We start from the raw sequence: 8,323 nt of genomic DNA on the forward strand, positions 1-8,323 counted from the left end.
TCAAACAGAAGTAGCCTTGTTGATATAATAATAGATATTCCCTGAAAAGATTTACTTAAAAAAAAAACGTTTCTTACCAAAAATTTATTCTGTTTGTCACTAAAAAAAATACAAATTTTTTTCAAAAGGCATTTAAAGTTTGGGCATTAATTAAAAAAAACCTAAGTTTTGAAATATTTAAAAAATGCACGTAAGAAATAAGATGGTTAATTAATTTAAATGGCCCAGGAGTTTACTAGGGGTGGGCATTAGGCCGGCCCAGTCCCGTTTAGAGCTTGGCTCATTGGGCTTTAAGTGCGACCCTGCCGGGAGATGGCCCGACTCATTTACTAATGGGTCGAGTTTTGGCCTGGTTCTTAACAGATCCAGGTTTGAAAAGCAGCCCATGGAGGGTCCAATGGCCCAACAGGCCAATGTGAAGCAGGCCGGGTTCGGTCCAACTTCTCATGCATAGCCAATTAATTATCTTTCTCATTTTCATTAAAAATAACCTAACTAATTAGTTAAATAGTAATAGTTACCAAGTTACTACAAAATAATAATTTTTTAATTTTTACATTATTAAAAAATAAAAAATAACTCACGTCCATCAGGCCGGCCCTGTTACCCGCAGGCCAGCCCAAGCCCTGTCCACTTATATACAGGTCAAGTTTCGATCTGGTACCTAACGGGCCTGGGCCTAAAACCTTGGCCCAAACCTGGCACATGGCGGGTTGGGTCACCTAGGCCCATTGCCCACCCTTATGTGTCATAAAATTACTATTTTACTCCCAACATCATATTTTTCAAAAAAATAAATTAAAAAAAAGAGGGAAAGAGTCTTTGAAGGGTCACCTAGTAAGTTAACTCGCTTAACTCATCTTGGTTTAGGGATAACCTAGGTTAAATGGATAAAAGTTTATTTTTGATTAACTATGCAAAAATTTAAGTGTCTTTAGGGTTACTTGATAAATTAACTCTCTTAACTCATCTTAGGCTAGCGATAACCTAACTTAAATGGATGAAAATTTGCTTTTGATTTACGGTACACAATTTTAAGTGTTTCTAAAATTTTCAAAACTTAGGTGTGTTTTTATTAATTTCCAAAATTTAGGTGCCCTTTTGAAAATTTTCCTTTTTAAAACTCAAGTGTGGCTCTCCAATCCCCCACCAACTCCTCTACCAATGATGCACTAACAAAAATAGATGGTGCATGGCACGTCTTGGTTGATCATGGATGGAGTTGATGGAAGCACGGCTAACACTTTTATAATCTCGCACTTAACCATATATCTGAGATACCATATTGCCATAGTTGTGCATATAAATATGTATATATCTGCATAAATGAAAGTTGTACGAAGAAGTGTAGAAGGCAACCCAACCAAGCTATACATTGGAATAGTCATGTTTCCTGAAAGGCATAGAAATGGATTCTTGCCTTCACCTACACAGAGATGTATCCTTCTTCTCTGCTTCATGTTGCTATTTTCATGGCCCCTTCAAGCATATGGTGTCAGGTTTCAGCCATCCCTCTGGTCCCTTGCCCATGCCACTTTCTACCGCGACGAAACGGCATTGGAAACCATGGGTATGCCTTGATCATGCATCTTATAATCTTACTCGTTCAATTACTTAGATAGGAAAAGAGGGATTATCTTCTTCAAGCAGACCAAACCATGTCTACCATGATCTAGACTGTCAATGTTTAAAATTGCTTGGACAAGATCATGCTTTCCTATAGGAGATTGACAAACTGAATGTGGTTGCTGGTACTCATAGAAGCAATGATTGAGATAGTTGTGTTTATTTGCTGAAAATCTCTAGGACCTTTTTTTCGAACAGTGACCGCATGATTATTCCAGTTTTGTGTGAATTTGCGTGATTCGGGTTTCATGTGCATTGCCCGTTTTGTTTCACTTACTGGAGAAAAATGGCCCGTTTTCATAGGAAAATTAGTTATTTTCCAACAAAACACAGTGAAACAAACAATGGTCCTTAAAGTAGACCTGTTATTTTTCATATGCATGTGTTTTAACCTATGGTGCCTAGTTGTCTAGGACTACTGACAATTGATCAGAAGTCTATTATTTAAAAGTGAGGCCAAATATGTTCTGGAATACATATATATGCAATAAAACTCCAAGAGTACATTTTCATGGTAGAAAATTGTAGCTCATGAACTTGGTCATGAATCACACAATGCCTGAATATGCATCCTGAAGTTACATGAACTGCTTATGTTCACCAAGAAACAAAAAAAAGAGGAATTTTGCAGGAGGGGCATGTGGGTATGGGAACCTCTTCAGCACCGGGTATGGAACTGCAACAGCAGCACTGAGTTCAACGCTGTTCAAGGATGGACTGGGATGTGGTACTTGTTACCAAATAAGGTGCACTGGGGCGCCGGCATGTTATCGCGGATCCCCCATCATGACAGTCACAGCCACAAATCTCTGCCCGAAACTGGGCTCAACCTTCAGATAATGGAGGATGGTGCAATCCTCCCCAGGTGCATTTCGACTTGTCGAAGCCGGCCTTCATGAAGATTGCTGATTGGCACGCAGGGATTGTTCCCGTTATGTATCGTAGGTGAGCTTTCTCCCCTTTTATCCTCCCTAAAAAGTTTGTGTGTGTGTGTGTGGAACAGGGATCAGGTTCAATCTCTGTAACAAATATCGCGAGATTTATAAAAATCCCGCGGTAATATCGCGAGAAATTGCCTGAAAGTTTACAACGGCAATTTCTCATCAGATTTTCAAACAAAACCGTGACAAATATCGCGATATTTACGGTTTTATCAAGTATTTATTGGGAAAACCCTCCAGAATTTTTATTTTTAAATGTGTTATTTATATTTTCTTTTAATTTTTTTTTATTGTCGAGATTTTGCCAAATAATAGGAGATTTATGAAAATTTTCATAATCTCCCGAGTTTTTTACTCCCGAGATTTTGCGGTTAACTTTTGTCACTATGGGTGCAATGTAATTGCTTAAGAAAAAAGTGCTGCCCCATATCTAGGGATGGCAGTGGACCAGGGGAAAGCGGGTCCCCGCCCCGCCTCGCCCCGTTTGGACTGGGGATGAAGGGTATGAAACGGGGATGGAGGCGGGGATGAAGGTTAAAATCCATCCCCGTCCGGGGGTGGAGGCGGGGATGGACGTGCACTTTTCCCCGCCCCGTCCCCGCAATATCCCCGCCCCGCCCCACCTCATCCCCGTTTGAACCAGGGATGGAGGACATGAAACGGGGATGAAGGCGGGGATGGAGGATAAAATCCATTCCCCACCGGGGATGGAGGCGGGGGTGGAGGATAAAATCTTGAGGCGGGGCGGGTGTGGAGACCTTGTCCCCCGCCCCACCCCACTGCCATCCCTACCCATATCCTTGCAACTTGCTGGGACCCACAAAAACGTTCTAAAAACCAGACAGTTCCCACAGTCTGAATATATATGAAGAAGGATATACAATCGCATGCTTTGAATTAATTAATATATGGAGAATGTAACACTGATCAGAGTGGGGATATTGATGCAGGGTTCCGTGCATGAGGAGGGGTGGTGTCAAGTTCTTGCTGCAAGGGAATGGCTATTGGTTGCTTGTTTTTGTGATGAACGCTGGGGGAGGGGGAGACATTGCAGGCATTTCGGTTAAGGGCAGCAGAACGGGATGGATAAAGATGTCCCACAACTGGGGTGCCTCATACCAAGCATTCTCCTCACTTGGAGGCCAAGCCCTCTCCTTCCAACTCACATCTTACTCCAATCATGAGACCATACCAGGAAAATGTCAACTTTCATTAGACCCTAAGCCCTATCCAGCACCCACAAGACGTGTCCTTCTGTGCCTTGTGGTGGCCCTACAACTTGGGATTTCACCCAGCGCTCAAGGGTTTAGATTATATATGTTCTCCCTTTTTTTTCCTCTTTTTTTTCTTCTTTTAGTTGGCATCCTTTTCCTTCAAATAGCAGCAAAACTGGCAAGCTGCCATCAATATGAATGATTGGCTGAAAATGAGATTGGTTTCCTTTCTATGCATATCCAAGGTGTATGATTAAGGTCTACTGATGTTATTGGGTATAGAAGGACCCTACCAACCCAACCTATATAAATTATTAAATAAATAAATGTTCTCTTTTCCTAGTGCAAATTTTAAAATAATTGAGTGCCTCGTGATCGAAAATGGCAATGTCTACATATAGAGGCCGTAATGATCCTGCAAATGTTACTCTATCTTTCGAAAAGGAGATCTTGTAAATTTGTCAAAAAGGAAAAAATGATACTGTAAGGGTTATAAGCAGGGAACTTACCCATTAGATGAAATATTGTCCCATCAAGTTAAAATGGTTTTGATTTAATTTACTTTTTATCATGTTGGGGGAGAGTGAAAAAAAGGAATCCACAGCAAAAATTAATTCCTTAAGCTTAAGGAGAGAACCAACAGGGGCAGTTAGTGCATGTCACTTGTGTTGGAACGTTGCAAGTTAGAACCCCAAATGGTATGTTTGTATAACTGTGGTAGAGGCCAGTCTGCCGAGCCCCAGCTTTCTCTGTCGAAAAAAAACTTGAGAGAGAAAGAGAGTAATAGAGAAAGGTAGTTACCAAAAAGTAATTATTTAGAAAGGGGGGGGGGGGGGGAAGCCATAGATATCTCCTTAGACTTATATATACAGGAAAAGTTGTAGCTGCTTAATTCATAGGGGCTTAAATGAAACTCATGTGCACTGACCGTGTGCTCGTGATGGACGGTCAGCGCGCAAAATTGACACTTTAGCGGTGCTTTTGAAGCACCATTTCTTCCATCATTGTGGATACATTTTCTTCGGCATCTCAACCTCCAATACTATCATTTCCTTCATTATTATCACTGGATTCACTTCGATCACTAACTGCATCATTGTCAGTCATTATAACTATATATTTGCATATACGTTTTATGTGATACTGGTTGTGTTTGTTCTTCTTCCTCTTCAAGGGCCTCTTCTATTGCGGGCACCAGGGTGTTCCTCTTATGGTTTGTGGTACGTGTGGCATTTTTCATCCCAACATTGCGCCTGTTGCTCCTAAAATATTGAATACTATCTCCAACTCAATTGTATCTGTATACTTTGATATGTGGTTTTGTATAGCCTACCATTCTAATCTCTTTTCCTAGGCATTGTTCCTTGAGTTTTTGTTCTCTTACTAGCCATTAACAAAACCTAGAATTCAAAAAGCATCATTAATCACAAATAAAATAAAATAAGAATGATAATTACAACATGCTAGCATTATATCCATTTAGTCATTAAATTGCAAACATACATAATTTATATAATTAAGCTTACATGACCATGAAAATATTGCAGTAATTGGTACTTTTATTTCAGAAGAAACATAAGCAACATCAATCTTAGAAAGAAATTCTGTATGCTTGTGATCCATCCTCTATGCATGCAATTCAATCAAAATTCAAATAAACAGAAGCAATAACCTTGTTACTTATATGAGCCTTCCTTTTCCTCTCTAGTCTACAAACATTAAGGAGGCATTTGTCTCAAAGATAAAAAAGAGAAGCACAAATCTCATCTGATTTGTGTTCACATGATAGAAAAATAATGTAAAACCATTTTCATAGGAAAATGCATGGTTTCATGTTAAATGAAAACACAAAAAGTTAATGAATCCAAAATGCAAAAAGATACATTTGCATTTATGAAGGAGCAAACATTGTTTAGAAAAAGTCAAAAAAGTGTGCCCCACATGGAAAAAGTAACATTTTTTACATTCATTTAAAATGATCCCCATGAGAAAACGTGACAGGAACTCTTTTCCAAGGGGAGGTATGATCCCACTTTCATGTGAAATACAAATTAAAGAGAAAGTTGTTTTTCTTTGATCATTTTCCTATAAAATTGATGTGTTGTTTTACCAAGAGAAAATGAACCATTTTCATATCGAAGTGCTCATTTCAAAATCGATGAAATAAACACCCCATAAGCCTACCTAAGCACAAATTAGACATTGTATAAGAATTTAATTAGGGGTCTGAAGGTGGGATTATAGCAAGGATCAAGCTCCCCCATACAATAGAAGCAAATGTCTTTGGATTCCCTTCTCCACCATGAACTTTGGCAAGACCACCATGCTTTTAGTACTAGAATTGGTATATATATACAACTAAACTAGGTCAACCTAGGGCATGTTCTCGAGTATGGCAGCCTGAGAGGGTAATTTTGAAATGCCGACTAAGCTCCTAGTTCTGTTTTACCCCATGGGTAAAAGTTGAAACTAAAATCTGGAGAAGTTAATTTGATAAGGAAAATTGGTCATTTAATATAAATTTTAATGAAAGTTAACTATTGATTTGTCCAAAATATATTAAAAAGGACTAAAAGTTTGGTAGGCATTTGAGAACTACTGAAAATTAAAGGATAATTGTTGTTCTAAATTGTTGGAGAAAAGTCAAGAACAAAATGATAGTAAGCAATTATGCAAATTTATTACCAGATGTGCAAGGCAAAATTTGTGTAAATTAGAGATAAAATGATTCAAGCCCAGAAGGCTAAGAAATACTGGGATTTGGTGCTAAAGATCAATTTGTAGCAGCAGTAAGAAGTGATGGTACAGACATGTACCTTGTAGAATTTATTTGTAGAATATTTTGGACCCCATTAGAATATTATTATAATGAACCATAAATCTGAGTGAAGATTTTCCAGAAATTATATAAATGATCATGATGAGCTGGTAGAGGAGACCCAAAAAATATGAAGGAAAGTGACAGAAACATAAAATGAACTCATACAATCAATAGGTGACTCTGTTGTTCATGGACTGATGATGCAAACAAACTGAAAAGGTCTTTTAGAGTTTGATCAGTCGATGCAATCTGACCAAGCTTCAACTAGTCTACAAGATAAGCTTAAGATGCTTCATCCAATTGAAGATGTTCCTGGCCAATTACGTTCCACTCATCTCCTATGTCATCCCTAACATCATATTACATCTTGGAATCTCATTGATGCTAATTGTTTTGATCAAATCTGACCCCAAAGATGTGATCTGCATGGTCCATTTAGTAAATATATTCAAGGTTGTTTCCTATCAAATTGACCAGGGCTGAATCAAATTATAGGATCAGATTTAATCAAAACAACTTGCATCAATGAGATTTCAGATGGCTTATGATAATGGGGATGACAGAGAGGATGAATGGGACTGAGTTCATTCATCCAGATCTGAGGATGTATGCAGACAATTGCTAGGATGTTACAAGTCCACATCAATCATTCAGAGAATCGCATAGCCCTAGATAATTCGGTGACACATAAAAAAATCAATTTTTTATACTTTGATATGTATATAGAACACAACTTTTTCTTTTTTAAGCCTCCATTTCATTGAGGCATTTCATCAAATAGTTTGCCTTTAACCAACTGTTAGAACAATGAAGAAAAATAAGGAGAGAGAGGTGGTTAATCGAGGCACGCGTCTTTTTTTAAAGCCTCTATTTCGTTGAGGCATTTCATCAAACGGTTGGCCTTCAACCAATTGTTTGAACAATCAAGATAATAAGGAGTGAGAGGTCGTTCATTGAGGTATTTCATTAAACGGTTGGCTTTCAACCAACTATTTGAACAATGAAGAAAATAAGGAGAGAGAGGTGGTGACTATGCACCTGTGCAAAATCCCGATCGGTGAGGGAAGATTGGTGGCTGATAAGAGGTAGAGGTATTTTTTCTCATGAGCAGTTAGTGTAGATCAGAGAGGGAGAGAGGTTTTAAAGGCATCGGTTTCCAGCGTGTATGAAGATAGGGAGGATATAGGGATGAGGGGATCCAAACTCTATGTAGTGTGGCATCCCCACACTAGGCCATTGCTGTTATGTTGCAGTAGCCCCAAGATGCTTCTATCAATGGCCGATGAAAAATGGTGAGGTATGAGAGGTTGGCTCACCTAGCCATTGCGTCGTGAGGAATCACTCATGCTTCTTTTCCCTTGCATGCGCCATGAAGGATATTCGGGCGTTGTGATGGCTACCAATGCTCTCAGTGGCTCATCTCTCATATGCATGGTTTCACCGTTACACGTTCAGCCTCCACCATGTCTTGCAATTCCAAAGATCCTTTCCCCCACATCTGGTTCCCTGTCATCCAGGAACCATTCCTCGAGCCCGAGTATGATTCTCTAAGCTCACCTTCCTCTGCCGATATTGCTCCGCCTCTCCCGCTAAGTCCTCTCTCCTTGGCTATGGGTATCGGCGTGGTTGATGTCGCCCGACTACTAGATGTCTCTCTTTTGCAGCAGCAGATCCTCAGCAATCTTCGACGTCATGTGAAATTCCATCAATACTATCGTTGA

The 8,323-nt window shown here is 39.3% G+C and overlaps 1 pseudogene; it reads left to right on the forward strand.

Annotated features, from left to right (window-relative positions):
* The first annotated feature begins 1,326 nt into the window (after nucleotides 1-1,326).
* LOC149836013 (putative expansin-A30) lies at nucleotides 1,327-8,323 on the forward strand (annotated as a pseudogene).

This window comes from Nuphar pumila, chromosome 6 (genome assembly GCF_984573655.1).
Source record: "Nuphar pumila chromosome 6, dmNupPumi1.hap1.1, whole genome shotgun sequence".
Lineage (NCBI taxonomy): Eukaryota > Viridiplantae > Streptophyta > Magnoliopsida > Nymphaeales > Nymphaeaceae > Nuphar > Nuphar pumila.